Source organism: Schistocerca piceifrons, chromosome 3 (genome assembly GCF_021461385.2).
Source record: "Schistocerca piceifrons isolate TAMUIC-IGC-003096 chromosome 3, iqSchPice1.1, whole genome shotgun sequence".
Taxonomy (NCBI): domain Eukaryota; kingdom Metazoa; phylum Arthropoda; class Insecta; order Orthoptera; family Acrididae; genus Schistocerca; species Schistocerca piceifrons.
This window is the reverse complement of record NC_060140.1, coordinates 385779281-385797024: the sequence shown is the minus strand read 5'-3', so window position 1 is coordinate 385797024 and position 17744 is coordinate 385779281.

Below are 17744 nucleotides of genomic sequence, written 5' to 3'. Positions count from 1 at the left end.
GGTACAGTCAGCTGTCCGCTTAGTTTGATTGTTCACTGAATGAACTTGGCGGAATGCTGATATATCCGGTCACACAAGAGATGAAGCGCTTGCTCCTAACTGTAAGGGTTCTGTCAGTTTTCTTCGTCAGATACATCAGAAACCACAGGTTTCGTCTATTGACTGTTACAGTTTTCAAAAGCGTTCATCTACCTACAGCTACAGCTATATTTTGCAAACCACTGCAGAGTGGATCGAAAAGGATACTTTGTATTGTACCACGTTTTAGGGATTGTTCCCGATCCAATGGTATATGACTGTCTACAAACCTCTGTGCGCCCTGTAACTAGTCTGATTTCCTCTTTGGGGTCCTCAAGGTAATCACACATAGAGTGTCGCAATATGTTCGCAGATTTCTCAATATTGGCTCTTGAAACCTTGTAAGCAGATTTTCGCTCAGTAGTTGGTATCTGTTACTAAAATAAAAACAGCCTAAGCAGAAAAATGACTCCCCTCAAGAAATTCACGGCCGCTGTGGAGACATGTATATAAAACATCGTTGCAGTATACTGAGCTCCTTGGCAGGAACTTGGAAGCATTTTCAGGGCACTATCGGAAACTAACAGATGAAATATCACTCAGACAACGACTACTAGAACTGCAACTAGTGGAGCTCACGAAGAAGCCCTAACTGCCTCACTTAGTAAGACGACGTTACTAAGCGGAGTGAATCAATGAGTGCCACTTGCATCTGGACACATTCCTTCCCTGTTACCTGTAAGTACACAAGGTACTCGCAAGGAATGGTTCCGGAGGTCACTACATAAAATACGTGAAACAGATGATTTCGGGAGTCGTTAATTTCTATTTTTTTCCCGGTGTCATTCAGTGCCTAGGAAAAAAAAATACACTAAGACAAAAAAAGACGCACCATGAAACAATTATCCGAATGGGACAGAAATCGGTAGACGTGATGTACATGTACACACAAGCAAATGATTACGGTTTCAGAAAACTTGGATGATTTATTGAAGAGAAAGAGCTGCACAAATTGAGCAAGTCAATAACACGGTGTTCCGCCTCTGGCCCTTATACAAGCAGTTACTGGGCTTGGCATTGATTGAAAGAGTTGTTGGATGTCCTCTTGAGGGATATCGTGCCAAATTCTGTCCAACTGTCGTATTGTTGTTGTTGTTGTTGTTGTTGTTGTTGTCGTCTTCAGTCCTGAGACTGGTTTGATGCAGCTCTGCAAGCTACTCTATCCTGTGCAAGCTTCTTCATCTCCCAGTACCTACTGCAGCCTACATCCTTCTGAATCTGCAGAGTGTATTCATCTCTTGGCCTCCCTCTACGATTTTTACCCTCCACGCTGCCCTCCAATGCTAAATTTGTGACCCCTTGATGCCTCAGAACATGTCATACCAACCGGTTCCTTCTTCTTGTCAAGTTGTGCCACAAACTCCTCTTCTCCCCAATTCTATTCAATACCTCTTCATTAGTTGTGTGATCTACCCATCTAATCTTCAGCATTCCTCTGTAGCACCACATTTCGAAAGCTTCTATTCTCTTCTTTTCCAAACTATTTATCCTCCATGTTTCACTTCCATACATGGCTACAATCCACACAAATACTTCCAGAAACGACTTCCTGACACTTATATCTATACTCGATGTTAACAAGTTTCTCTTCTTCAGAAACGCTTTCCTTGCCATTGCCAGTCTACATTTTATATCCTCTCTACTTCGACCATCATCAATTATTTTGCTCCTCAAATAGCAAAATTCACTTACTACTCTAAGTGTCTCATTTCCTAATCTAATTCCCTCAGCATCACCCGACTTAATTCGACTACATTCCATTATCCTAGTTTTGCTTTTGTTGATGTTCATCTTATATCCTCCTTTCAAGACACTGTCCATTCCGTTCAACTGCTCTTCCAAGTCCTTTGCTGTCTCTGACAGAATTACAATGTCACCGGCGAACCTCAAAGTTTTTATTTCATCTCCATGGATTTTAATACTTACTCTGAATTTTTCTTTTGTTTCCTTTACTGCTTGCTCAATATACAGATTGAATAACATCAGGGATAGGCTACAACCCTGTCTCACTCCCTTCCCAACCACTGCTTCCCTTTCATGTCCCTCGACTCTTATAACTGCCATCTGATTTCTGTACAAATTCTAAGTAGGCTTTCGCTCCCTGGCACCTTTAGAATTTGAAAGAGAGTATTCCAGTCAACATTGTCAAAAGCTTTCTCTAAGTCTACAAATGCTAGAAATGTAGGTTTGGCTGTCCTTAATCTTTCTTCTAAGATAAGTCGTAAGGTCAGTTTTGCCTCACGTGTTCCAACAGACAGATGTATTACCTAGTCAAAATCCCTATATCGTCGGAGAGCCCTACCCATAATGCTACAAACGTTCGCATTAGGGGAGTGATACCGCGAACTTACTCGTCAAGGTGGGGTTTCGCAGCAACGAAAACAGGCTGTAGAAACTCTCACCGTGTGCGGGAGGACATTACCTTGCTGAAACGTAAGCCCAGAACGGCTTGCCATGAAGGGCAACAAACCGGCGCGTAGAATATCGTCGACGTACTGTTGTGCTGTAACGGTGCTGCGCATTACAACCAAAGGGGTCTTGCTATGACAAAAAAGGGACCTCAGACCATCTCTTCTTGTTGTCGAGCCGTATGTCGGACGACTGTCACGTAGTGATCCCACTGCTGTCCAGGTGCATCAGACACTTATTCGCTAGTCATCGGTGCTCTATTCGACGCAAGACTCGTCACTAAAGACAAATGTACTGCATTCAACGAGATTCCAGGCAAGAGACGTGACTGAAGACGCCCAGGACGGCGGTGGGATACCAGCCTGACTGTTGTCCGCCTTGCAGCCCGACGCACCGAAGTGGTGGTTTGGAGGTACCATTCCTTTTCATAGCACGATCCCTTTGGTTGTCATCTGTGGCACCTTTGCAGCACAGCAATATGTCCACTATATTCTAATAGCCGTGTTGTTGCCCTTCATCGCAAACCATCGTGGGCTTACATCTCAGCAACATAATGCCGACCGGACACGACCAGAGCTTCTAGTACTTGTCTTCGTGCTTGCCAAACCCTACCTTGGCCAACAAGGTCGCCAGATCTCTCCTCAATTGTGAATGTTTAGAGCTCTAACCAGCTCGAGATTCTTACGATCTAACGCGCCAATCGTTCAGAATTCGGCTCGGTATCCCTCAGGAGGATGTTCAACAACTTCATCAATCAATGCCAAGCCGAGCAGCTGCTTTTTAAGGGTCAGAGACTGACCAACGAGCTATTGACTTGCTTTATCTGTGAAGCTTTTTGATTTCAATAAATCATCCATTTTTTAAAATTGTAATCATTTGTTTGTACATTCAGATCGAATTACCGATTTCCGTCCTTCTCTAATAACACCTTCATGGTGCGTCTGTCGGCAAAGGTAGTGTCAGTTCATGAGCTGACAAATAACGCACCCTGCATGTGCCATATGCAGGATCAGAGGCCGTGGAAAGTAGAGATGATGTGGCATTGTAGAACTTTGTTTCTATATCCGTATAAATCATGAAGTATGTAGGAATATGTGTAGTTTCTACCCATTTCAATTGCAAATGTATCGTGCAAAGAATTATTCCTTTTACAATGCTGTGAGAAACATTATTTATTATTTTCGCAATCTCAGCGAGGGTGACACGTAGGGGACTTCTCTTTTTGTTTCTCTTTGTGCCGCATGAATTTGGCCTGGTTAGGAACTGATTTAAGAGGTGGCTGGATGCTCTCCCTGTCGCCACCATGTTACACCCCCCCCCCGCCCCCCCTTTCCATACCCCCGCCGACAATCCCGCTTGGAAGTACGTGTATCCCAACTGTGTGCGTATAGTGCTATCCATGTGAAAACTGTGAACGTTGTCTCAATGTAACTAAAGTGTAACTTGGGTCCCAGCCCAATATTCATCTACTCGGATGTGGGAAACAGTCTAAAATCCACATTCAGGCTGGTCGGCACACCGGTCCTCGTCGGTAATCCGAGGGGCGAATTCGACTAGGAGCCGACGCACCTGCCGTAATCCCAGCAGCGGCAATTTAATGCGTGCAGCTGTCCCGCAGGAAGAGGGCGGTAAGTAGAAGGTTGGAAAATATTCCGCTGTAGAATCTAGTAAAAGGAAAAAAGTGTCTGTGTGATATACAGCGTCATACTTCAAGTGCTCGCCAATTAAAGTTTTTGAACTTTTAAAGGCAAACAAAACTAGCCTGCGACAGACTTGGTCTCCCTCCTTTGTGTCAGCTTGATGTACTCTGTCAGTCCGACATCAAGTGGCTGTTATACTCTCAAGCTGATCCCGGCTGAGGTTCGAGTCCTCCCTCGGGCATGGGTGTGTGTTTTTGTCCTTAGGATAATTTAAGTTAAGTAGTGTGTAAGCTTAGGGACTGATGACCTTAGCAGTAAAGTCCCATAAGATTACACACACATTTGAACATACTCTCAAGCAGTGTTCCATTATGGACCACACAAGCGTCTTATAAGCGATTTCTTCCGCAGACGAACTACCATTTCCCAGCGTACTACCACCAAAGTTCCACAACACATTAATTGTATAATCAGAGGATACTAGAATACGTTTTTAAATTTTTAAACTATACTACTTTCTGTTTCTGGGTAGTTAGGCTTGTTTTTAATCTTCTCTTTAATATATCGGGATGCAGTTGTTGTTGACTTATAGCATACAGGATATAACGGTTATAATTATGTAATGGATATAAGTGCAGATATTTCGCTTGTCGACTGGGGACAGTGTACTGAACAACATTACATCAGTATTTGTTTCATTTGCAGACTAATAATTATAGCTATTAGGAATAGAATGTTTTAGGTTTGTTAGTTCTTCCAAATACGTGTGGCAAGAGCAACCTTTTCTTCTCATGGACAAAAATCACATGAGCGCAAAACGATCAGTCTGTACTGACAGGCGTAGACCACTTAGTGGTACAGTTACGGCCATGCAGAAAAATCATGCCGTTAAGTTTGTGACGTGTTTGCCGGAAGACTGTTCGATGCACAGAAAAATCAACAACCACACTGGTGTGTGTATATATTTTAGTTCCATACATAAAAATGTCAGCACTTATACCCGTTACACCCAGTATACAGATTCATATCATAAATTAGTTACGAAGAAGAGAAGGTTGCAATTTTAAGGAATCGTCCAGAAGAATGATTGTGTAAAAAAGTAGAATACAAACAATACAGGAGTGATGCTGTGTGCTTGAAGTTACCTACGGCTGTACATATTGCGATAATGAATGCCACAATATGCAGTTTAGTTGAATAGGAATGGACATATCTAAAAAGGGCCGTCACAGAGGATGGACAGACGATTATAAATAGAGGAAGAAACACTGTGTAACATCAGAAATGATTCAACTGATCGATGAGAGAAGGAAGTACAAAAATATTCAGGAAAAGTCACTCACAAATGCAATAAATATGGAAACAGAGGAAAAAGGGGAACGGTTTCAGGAACAATGTGAAGAAATCGGAAAAGAAATTGTCGTCGGAAGGACTGATTCAGCGTAGAGAGAAGTAAAATCATCTTCAATGAAATCAAAAGCAAAAGAGTCAACATTAAGAGAGCAAGAGAAAATCCACTGCTAATCATAGAGAAAAGAGGGGATAAGTGGAAGGTACACCGAAGGTCTCTACGAGAGGGAGAAAGTGTCTTAGGTGACAGAAGATATTGAAGACACAGGGGACCCAGTATTAGAGTCAAAATTTAACAAAGATTTGGACGATTTGTGTTCAAACAAGGCGGAAAGTGTAAATAAGATTCCCTACGTAATTTCCAAAATTATTACGGAAGTGCAATCCAAAAACTATTATTGTTGGTGTGTAGATTCAGTGAGGGTAGAGTCACACCGTCAGACTTACTCAATTCCGAAGTAGCAAGGGCAGGTAAGAGCGAAAACTGTCACATAACCAACTAAAATGTTGCTGGTAAGAAAAATCTACACAAAAATGAAAAAGAAAATTCAGGATGTGTTAGAAGACGGTCAGTTTGGGTGTAGGAAACGTAAAGGCACCAGAGAGGCTATTCTTACGTTGCACTGGGTAGTAGAAGCAAACCGTAAGAAATTCACATTCTTAGTATTTGTTGATCTAGAAAAACCTATTCGACAATGTAAAATGGTGGAAGGATTTCTAAATTCCTCGGAAAATAAGCAAAAGTAGGAATGGAAGACCAAGAACGAAGTGCTTAGATTAGGAAGGGTATAAGGAGCGGATGTATCTTCTTTCGCCCCCTACTGTTCAGCCTGTCCGAGAGGAAATGGGAGTAGGTTAAAATTCAGAATAAATGACAATAATGATAAGATTCGTCAGTGAAAGTGATAAAAAACTGCAGGATCTAATAAATAGCTAATGAGCACTGAGAGCAAATTAAAAAAAAACGATGATAATGAGAGCAGAAGAAATGAGATTAGAGATAAACTTTATATCAAAACTGGATACCAAGAAACAGATAAAGTGAAAAAATTGTGTTACCTTCGATGCAAAATATCACATGACGGAAAAAGTAAAGAGAAAAAAACCTGATTAGTACAGGAAAAGAGACTATTCCTGTCCAAAAGACGTCTACTAATATCAAACATCGACCTTAATTTGAGGAAGAAATTTGTGAGAACGTACGTTTGGAGTCCAGCATTATATGGTAGTGAGACATGGACTGGAAAACCGTAAAAGAAGAATATCGAAGCGTTTGAGACGTGCTGTAGAAGAATGCTGAAAATTATATGGAATGACACAAGGAATGAGAAAGCATCTGGAGAATCGTCGAAGAAAGGGACATAAGGAAAACAATGACAAATAAAAGTGACAGGATGACAGGACATATTTTCAGACATCAGGGAATAGCTTCCAAGGTTCTAGAGGCTGCTGTAGATGGGAAGATAGACATTGTTACACATCCAGCAACCAACTCAGGATGTTTGGTGTAAATATTACTCTCACAAGGGGAGGGCCTCACATGTGGGCCACCGAGTCTGATCAAGTTTTGCAAGGACGTTCTCTATTGAGAATAAATAGACACGTGTTTCGGCATTTTCCTAGACACCCCCTAGTTTTTGAAAAATAGAAGTCGAAGTTGATGGTGGAAAATCTAAAAACATTTTTAGTCCAAAGATAATAATGTTGAAGCTATTAACATTTTGCGTTTTTAATCTGTGGTTTGGGTACCCGTCATTCAATGTGTTTAGCAGACTGAAGTCGGCGTTTGAGTAGAGAAAGCTTTAAATTCCTAAGCAGCTGGTCCGTGTTCGGTTAGTTGTCGTGGAATTTTTCTGTTATTCGATGTTTCTTTTGTTGCCTCTGATAATATTCTGGCTATCGGTACACTTTCCGTTGCCTTTTTTTAAAGTAAAACGTCAGATATGTGATCAATTATCAAATAAGTATACATTGTAAGTACTGCTGGTTATTTTCATCGTGATACATAGTACAAAAATGCACGCAATTCTAACTGATCGTCTATCCGTAAGTGTTCTCGCATTCACTGGGGCGAAACGTCGCAGAAAAAGGCGAACCATAAATATTTCTCGCACAATGCTGAATAACGAACGAAATCTCCAAGCACTGACCTGCCTTTCCAGTACATTGTTCGTGGAAAACACATCTGATACACATTGCTAGAAGCAGATCTGTTGTTGTTGTGGTCTTCAGTCCAGAGACTGGTTTGATGTAACTGTCCATGCTACTGTACCCTGTGCAAGCTTCTTCATCTCCCAGTACCTACTGCTACCCACATCCTTCTGAATCTGCTTAGTGTATTCACCTCTTGGTCTCCCTCTACGATTTTTACCCTCCACGCTGCCCTCCAATACTAAATTGGTGATCCCTTGATGCCTCAGAACATGTTCTACCAGCCGGTCCCTTCCTCTAGTCAAGTTGTGCCACAAATTTATCTTCTCCCCAATTCTGTTCAATACCTCCTCATTAGTTATGTGGTCTACCCATCTAATCTTCAGTATTCTTCTGTAGCACCACATTTCGAAAGCTTCTATTCTCTTCTTGTCTAAACTATTTATCGTCCATGTTTCACTTCCATATGGCTACACTCCACACAAATACTTTCAGAAACGAATTCCTGACGTTTAAATCTATACTCTATGTTGTCAACAAATTTCTCTTCTTCAGAAATGCTTTCCTTGTCATTGCCATTCTACATTTTATATCCTCTCTACTTCGACCATCATCGGTTATTTTGCTCCCCAAATAGCTAAATTCATTTACTACTTTAAGTGTCTCATTTCCTAATCTAATTCCCTCAGCATCACCTGATTTAATTCGACTACATTCCATTATCCTCGTTTTGCTTTTGTTGTTGTTCATCTTATATCCTCCTTTCAAGCAGATCTGTCATGTATCAATTTGGATGCGTACCAGGCGTATAAAAGAGTATCTTGAAAGACGGCGATGGACAACTGACTAGAGACCAACGCATGAATTTTGACAGCATTCGCCCTGTCTTGTAATTCTCTGCACTGCTGTGATGTCGGGATGAAATTCGTTATTTGTTGAAAAAGTAAGCGTCAACAGCTGACACCGAAAAAATATAGAATGAAAAAAAAGTCACAACCAAGAATCAAATACAGGCCAGCAGTTTAATAGTCTAACGCCTTGACCTCTCTATCACTGACGTCTTTCTACTATACACACGGAATGACGGGTACCAAGCTACAGCATGAAAACGCAGAAACGTTAATAATTCGAACATTACACTCGATGGGAAAATACTATTTCCCGTTACCAACTTTGACCTCGATTTTTTTCAAAAACTAGGCAGTGTCCAGCAAAAAGATGAAACAAGTGTGCCGGCCGGAGCGGCCGAGCGGTTCTAGGCGCTACAGTCTGGAACCGCGTGACCGCTATGGTCGCAGGTTTGAATCCTGCCTCGGGCATGGATGTGTGTGATGTCCTTAAGTTAGTTAGGTTTAAGTAGTTCTAAGTTCTAGGGGACTGATGACCTCAGATGTTAAGTTCCATAGTTCTCAGAGCCATTTGAACCATTTGAAACAAGTGTCTCTTTATTTCCAGTATAGAACGCTGGTGCAGAAGTTAATGGAAATATATAACCAACATGTCAGGCCCTCTCCTTGTAAGATGAAGAAGATGCCACAGCAGAGGAATTTGTTGTGGGTTGCACCCAACCAGTGAGAGCGTTGACATCCCCCCTCCCGCCCCCTCTCCCCCCCCCCCCCCAAAAAAAAAGGAGTCACAGTTTTCAGGTACTCTATTACCCCTCCTTAATGTCTATCTCCATGCGTTGTTTGCTTCTAAAAGTTAGTAACAAGCTGCAGAGACACTCTCTTCGTCTTTCTCAGCTTCTCTCAGTATTGTCATTTTTTTTGTCTTTTACATAATTATATTGCTAATTAAAAAAAGATGTGATTAATAAGTTCCATTTTGGTAAGGGAAAAAATTTTGACTAGATTCTTAAGAAAAAATAACAGAAGAAAGGAAAGGTTTAGATAACAAAAGAGGACCCTTTACCTGACAATTTTAGATAGAAGGGCTCCCGTAAACATTTCGAGCCTGTCTCATCTGAATTAGCGTATTCCATTTTAAAGTGGTTGCTACTTTATGTACGTATGTCGTGAGAGTAACTCGACGTGGTTCGTGTATGAGGTATGATAGTACAACGTTGTTACTACAATTATTTCCTCCATTTGCCCGCGCCATAAACTGGAGCGGAACCTCGGAAGAGTTACCTCGAGCCTCGTCTCGCCGAAGGGCACTTCTTATCTATGTTGTACGTTTGTGTTTGTGTAGTTTAGTCTTATGATACTGCATATGTATGTTTATGTACGATGTGTTAAAAGTCACATGTTTTACAGTTTGCATCTTATACAGTTTATATATTAAACAATTACATGTTTGAAAATAATTATACAAAAACTAAATAATTACATGTTTCACTTAGGAAAATTCATTGTTTCATTTTTTATTAGCAATTTATTTCTAAATTCCATGTATACATTACTTGTAGTATTGTTGCAGTCATGTCATCTACTACTAGGCCGTATATGTAACTGTACCTGATGATAAAAAATGGTTCAAATGGCTCTGAGCACTATGAGCCTTAACTTCTGAGGTCATCAGTCCCCTAGAACTTATAACTACTTAAACCTAACTAACCTAAGGACATCACAAACGTCCATGCCCGAGGCAGGATTCGAACCTGAGACCGTAGCGGTCGCGCGGTTCCAGACTGTAGCGCCGCTAATGAGGTCAACATGTCTAAGCCTCCAGGTTCCCGGATGTTCGGGATTAAAGGAGAGGACCCGATGGCTCTTGTCAGATGTTTCTTTTTGCCATGCAGCAACCTTCCATAAGTTTAACTGGAGTTTTTCTGTAATATACTGCTCTGTTAACTCGTGTATCTTGCCCAGTCTTCCCCTTTTGTGCCAGTATGTTGGTGCTCTGTGTGAAATGGCTATATCAACGGAGTATGTTGCAAGTAAATCGCGTAGGGGTTCCACGGACGTGGTGCAAAATGCCCCTGACATTCTGAGCAATACACATCTTGTCCACGCCTCGCAACGGTTTTGTGGGTCGAGAGTGACAATCGATGTGCCCAGGCACTTGTTGCCTAATATATGATAGACTCAAAGAGGACTTTATGATACATGCGTAGTGTCTGCAGTGGTAGTCTGTAGTGAGTTGAGTTTCACGTGCCAATTTGGTGCATTAGTCTTATCGATTTTTCAGTGGTAGTCTTCGAGGTGGTTGTTTTTCTGTGTAAATGTAGCCCACTGTCTTGGAGTAGTGTTGTCACGCGCAGCGGTCTGCGGTCGGAGTAGTGGCTAGCGGACGCCGTCACGGCTGCGAATATCGCCGTATAAATCGGCCGGTGTGCGGTGCCCGCCCTGAGTCAGTGCGCCTTCCCCGAAGGCCCGCCACTGAGTCAGCCGCGGTAAAAATGTCCCCCACCCTGGCGCGCCAGACGGGTGGACGCCACGCCGCACCAGCTGGCAACAACAGCCACCACCTAGGCGCTGGTCGCTCTCTGGTAACGCACCGTAAATAGAACCCGGGCCAGTCTGTGTGCGCTTGACGAGCCAGATGGCTCTCCGCCGGCTTTCGTTTCCGGTCCGGCTCCGGTTTGATTCCCAGTAGGGGGATCTCCGTCATTTGTTTACGAGTCGCTAAAATGAGCACAGGCCAACCGGCGTACGGCTGAAATCGACCGACTGCGCTATGGTGACGATTCAAAAAAATGTCTCTGAGCACTATGGGACTTAACATCTTAGGTCATCAGTCCCCCAGAACTTAGAACTAACTAACCTTAGGACATCACACACATCCATGCCCGAGGTAGGACTCGAACCTGCGACCGTAGCAGTCACAGGGTTCCGGACTGAAGCGCCTAGAACCGCAGGGCCACCGCGGCCACTGTGGTGACGGACCAACCTGCGGAATACCCTGAGGTTTACGATAGGATAGAAGATGATCATTTGGTTGTGAGTTGGCGAATGAAGGTTGTGTAAGAAATTGACTTGCAGCGTAGCTCAGTGGTTACGTTCTCCCCATATTTAATCGGCCGAACGTGAGTTACACCGTGGTCATTTTAGTCGCTCGTCATTTGGTTTTAACACCTTTAAATATATCGGGTCCAGTTTTACATGTGGGACAAACAATGAAATACAAAATAAGTTAGACCTATCTGACTATATCTGTTGAACTTTACGCAGAACACTGGAAAAGAAAGATCACAGACATAATCTACCACAGTCCTATAATTTTATGACTATACCAGTACTGCTCTATGGATCCTAAAACTGGACACTTAAGGAGAGAGACGAAAAGAGAATAGAAGCATGTGGCATGAAATTTCCTTAGATACTTGGCTGAATACACTTTGGTAGATAAAAAGAGAAATGATAACATCGGAGCTGAAATGAATATGGAAAACATAACTGACATAATAAAACAATATCAGTTAAACTTCCTGGCATATTAAAACTGTGTGCCGGACCGAGAATCGAACTCGGGACCTTTACCTTTCGCGGGCAAGTGCTTCACCAACATGTTTTTTCCTTTTTTTTTTTAAATCTCATTTTGTTTGCTTTTGTTCGTAGCATCTGCTCGAGGTGGACGTCGTAAGACATCCATTTAAGTTCGTTGTTGATCGATTAACTCAATTCTTTTTTTTTATTACAGAGGGCTGCTAACCCTCTGACCGAACACGCTGAGCTACTGTGCCGGCCGGCTCCGACTGAGCTACCCAAGCACGACTCACGCCCCGTCCTCACAGCTTTACTTCTGCTAGTACCTCGTCTCCTACCTTCGCAGGAGAGCTTCTGTAAAGATTGGAGGGTAGGAGACGAGGCACTGGCAGAAGTAAAGTTGTGAGGACGGGGCGTGAGTCGTCCTTGGGTAGGTTGGTAGAGCACTTGCCTGCGAAAGGCAAAGGTCCCGAGTTCGAGCCTCGGTCCGGCACACAGTTGTAAACTGCCAGGAAGTTTCATATCAGCGCACACTCCGCTGCAGAGTGAAAATATCATTCTGGAAATAACAGTTAAGATGGAAAGAACATGTGGACCGTATGCCAGACGCAACAATCACTCAAGCCGTAAAACAATGCAAATCAAGAGACAAAAGATCTTTAGGAAGGCTTGATAAATTTTGAAGGAGACGGAAAGGACCAAAAGGCTCGATCCTTGATGCAGATGATGATGATGATGTCATTTGTTTAGTTCACTTTAGTTGTTGGCGTGAAGTCAAATCCCTTTCCGTAGCCTCTCAAAGTGAAAAGTCCCCTGACTACAGTTTTGTTCTCCACTCTCCTTTAGTCCAGCGTTTCAGGTCCATTGCTTCATATGAGGTACTTTGAATTGCTTCAGTCACAAACAGAAAATTATTGCACAAACAGCTCTGACCCTGACCACGGAACAAGATCTAGACTGAACGTGTATTTATCAAGAAAGAGTAAACATAGAACTCGACACAAGTCTTAAAATTGTGCAGCAAAATGCCCAAGAAGATTAACGATTTTACTAAGACAAACTTATTCAAAAATTACCTGTTAAGCAATACATTCTACACAGTGAAGAATTACTTAAGTAACACAGATTAACTGTTAGGTAATATATTTTAAAGTTAAAAATTGAAATAGTCTTCGATAGCACAAAAACAGTTATTACAATGGTGACATGTTTTAGTGTATTTACAGACCATCTTTAAATCATTCTCCGGTGGTGGCAGGCGGGGTTTGTGAACGGGCTAGGTACTTTCTGCTGAAAGTCGAGCGTCAAATACTTTCTTTCAACAGACCGTACCTGCTCTGTTCACAACCTCCGCTTACCATCATTGAAGAATGATCTGCAAATGGTCTGTAAATAGACTGAAGTATGTCAAGATTGCAATTAGTGTTTTTGTGATATGGAGACTGTTTTGATTTTCAACTTTAAAATTTTGCACTGAGATCGCTGTTCTCCCAATAATGTTTCCAAATTCAATGTGTAGTAGAATTTAACACAAATAAACAACAATAATAAAACATCTGATATGTATTTTCTGGAAAATGTTATTCCAAAACTCTGTGTTTTATGCACACAATATACTTGGTGTCAAAGATAAATATCTGACAGGAAGAGAACCCCCTACCGCCGAAAGGAGCTATGAGATGGCTTGCTTGAATGCAGTAATTGTACAGCCTCGTCACATGGCCAAATGGGCTTGGCAACATCTATGACAAAACCATGGCACCACCGTTTAGCAACAATTTACAATAATTTTATTAACAAAAACGTTTAATAATTTATTAATAGAAACGTTAACCAATACTTAACTGCAGCTGAGGATAGGGCCTGGCACGAATGCAGTGCTCATTTGCATTGATCTGTCTTTAACTCTGGCCTAGTCCTCCATCCAGGAGACGACAATTTCGAACCTCTTATTTTATTACGATGATCATTTCTCCCTATACAGGTGGGCACAAAAAATGATTTCATGCTGTGAGGAGAAAGTTGATGAGTGAAATTTCATGAATAGATCCGGTCGTAACGAAAAACACATTTGTGTTAAATGATTGCCACTGTAATTTGTGTATCATATCCGTAACACTGTCTCTCCTGTTCCACAATAATACAAAACAAGCTTCCGTCATTTGTCTTTTTCGATGTCCTCCATCAGTCCTAGCTGATGAAGATACCACACCGCACAGCAATACTCCAGAGGAGGCCAGACAAGCGTAGTAGAAGCAGCCTCTTTAATAGACCTGTTGCGTTTTCTAAGTGTTCTGACAATAAATAGCAGTCTTTGGTCTGATTTGCCCACAACATTATCTACGTGCTCGTTCCAATTTATGTCATTCGTAACTGCAATCAGTAAGTATTTAGTTGAATTTACAACCTTTAGATTTGTGTGATTTTTGGTGTAACCGAAATTTAGCTAATTCCTTTTAGTATTCATGTGGATGACCTCACACTAATCATTATTTAGAGTTCACAGCCACTTCCCACACGATACAGATATTTTGCCAAAATCATTTTGCAATTGGTTTTGATCATCTGATGACTTTACAAGACAGTAAATGATAGTATCATTTGCAAACAATTTAAAAGGGCTAAGATTGTCTCATAAATCTTTTATCTAGATCAGAAAAAGAGCGGACCTATAACACTTCATTAGGGAACGCCAGATATACTGTTTTACCCGATAACTATCCCTCAGTTACTTCGCCCTTCCTGACAGTAAATCACAAATCGAGTACCACAACTGATGCGATACTCCACAAGCATGCAATTTCATTAGAATTCACTTGTGAGGAACGGTGCCCAAAGCCTCCTGGAAATCCAAAAACATGGAATAATTTGGAAATAACCTGTCGACAACACTCATTACTTCGTGAGAATAAAGAGTTACTTTTGTTTACAAGAAGATATTTTCTGAATCCCTGTTGGCTGATTGTTAATAAATCGTTTCCTTGTAATGTTCGAAGACAATATATGTTCCAAAATCCCACTGCGAATCACGTTAGTGACATGGGTCTGCAATTCACCGGGTCACTCCCTGGGTACTGATGTGGCTTGTGCTACTTTCCAGTCTTTAGGCACGGATCTTTTAACTAGTGAGCGTTTGTATATGATTGCTAGTTATGGAGTTAATATATCAGCATTCTCCGAGAGAAATCTGACTGGTATACAATCTGGACTGCATACCTTGCCTTTATGGATGTAAGCTGCTTCGCTACGCCGAGGATAACTACTTCTAAGTTGCTCATGTTGGTGATTGTTCTTGATTTAACATCTGGAATATTTACTTCGTCTTCTTTGCCAAAGCAATTTCGGAAACCAGTGTTTAGTGGTTCTGCTTTAGTGGCACTATCATCGGCAGCATCACCGTTGTAATCGCGCAGTGAAGGTATCGACTGTGTCTTACCACTGGTGTGCTTTACATACGACCAGAATTTCTTTGTATTTTCTATCAGATTTCGAGACGGTGTTTCATTGTGGAAACTATTAAAAGTACCTCGCATTGAATTTCGCGCTAAATTTCGAGCTTCTATAAAATTTTGCTGATCTTGGGGGTATTGCGAGCTTTTAAATGTGGCGTGCTTTTTTCGCTGCTTCTGCAGCAGTGTTGTCACCTGTTTTGCGTACCGTGGGGGATTATTAAGATCTCTAACTAATTTCTTTGGTACATATCTCTCAAATGCCGTCAGGTGGGCGCATGAAATAGTCCTTGCCTTGAACCCCCTCTATTGAAGGCTGGCCCCAACTCAGTTGCACCTGAGTATTACACAGCTCAGTTGACACTGGAGATGTATTTTCATGATTTGGTGAATCAAATGGCTCTAAGCCCTATGCGACTTGACATCTGAGGTCATCAGCCCCCTAAACTTAGAACTACTTAAACCTAACTAACCTAAGGACATCTCACACGTCCATGCCCGAGGCAGGATTCGAACCTGCGTCCGTAGCAGCAGCGCGGTTCCGGACTGAAGCGCCGAGAACCGCTCGGCCACAGTGGCCGGCGATTTAGGATCAACACAGAATTCGAACACATTATGTTTATGATGTAGAGACCGAACTGGGTTGACATGCAGGTAAAAGAGCTAAAACGAACACAACCAAAAATCACTACAAAAGAAAAAAAATGCATTTGATTCCTAGACTGCTAATATGGATCCACACGTCGCCAAGGCAAGTTACTTAGAAATGTATTGGTTTTTAATTAATTAATATTAATTAAAGTACAGAGTTTCAGATGAAAAACAAAGTACCTGCATCGGGATTTTGATCTCGTACATTGACTGTGACACCTCAGATGCTTCAGAATGCCTTTTAAAGAAATGGTAGAAAAGTAAGTAGTGTTCTCATGTCAGGCTTCGTGATATTACTTCTCGGAATCCATCCCCTACAGAACCTGTCATGTCACCACAACGAATAACAGTTGGTTCTGCCTGATTTTCAATAAATGTTAGCGGTGTTTGGGATGATTTCTAAAAGGGAAATCAAATACAAAATTTGAATTCTACAAAAATAAATACAAGTAAGGCACTGAAAAGAGATGGATAATATGAAGAACGAGTAAATATACGTTGTAGCCGAAAGTGTCTGTTACAGCCGCGAGGGATTAGCCGAGTGGTCTGGGGCGCTGCAGTCATGGACTGTGCGGCTGGTCCCGGCGGAGGTTCGAGTCCTCCCTCGGGCATGGGTGTGTTGCGTTTGTCCTTAGGATAATTTAGGTTAAGTAGTGTGTAAGCTTAGGGACTGATGACCTCAGCAGTTAAGTCCCGTAAGATTTCACACACATTTGAACATTTAGTGTCTGTTACGTCACATCAGAAAATTTAGGTAATGAAGCATAATCGATTACAGATCGAAGGCTTAAAATCGATTTTTGCTATACAAAAGGCTTGGAGAATAGATAAGAATTCTGTCACAAAGTCATGGAGTCCTGAATGAGTAAAGGAACAGAGGCATAAACATTGTAGACGCCACTGACATAAAATCTTCACTCTCGTTGAAATATAAAGCCCGAGCTCACAGACCGTTCCAGATGTGTTAATCCGCGCTCGAACTATCAGCCCTGTACCCTCCATCCTTTAGCTGCGTGTGTTGTTGGATCCAGACGTCACGAGGTTGCAGCCGGCGCAGAGTGAAAGACTGCTTTAGATAACGATATATTACTTACCTTACTTTCCGTGTCCATCGTGCGCCGAAACTCCCATCTTCAGTATACAGCAGCTTTTACAGCGTTGTCCTTCGATGAAGCTAACTCTTGTAAATTCACTGCCTCGTCCAAAAGTTCACAGAAAAGTAAGTAATGTATTGCGATTTCCCCACATTCGCATGCATCGTCCCTTTAGAACCATCCATTTGTTTAGGAAAGTCTTTCGTTTGGAAACTTGATTTTTATATCTAGGTGGGATTTGTGAGCGTGTGGCTCTCAAGAATTTCCTCTCAATTCATAATTACAACTGAATTGTGTCTCCTGCCATTGATGTAAGCGTCTGATCTCAGGTGGAATTGTTAAGGGTGTAATTCTCTTGAGAAAACGTTTTCTAAACCTCAGGCATTGTGTGACAACGGTGTCGTCCATGGCATATCGCATTGCTCAAGATAAGTGATAAAAGCAAAAAAAAAAGGCAGATTTAGTTCATGTCACTGACAAATGCAAATGAAGTTCCCCAATGTGCACGAAAACATCACATTTATATCCCGCAATTCGTCTACTTCAGGGCTTTGT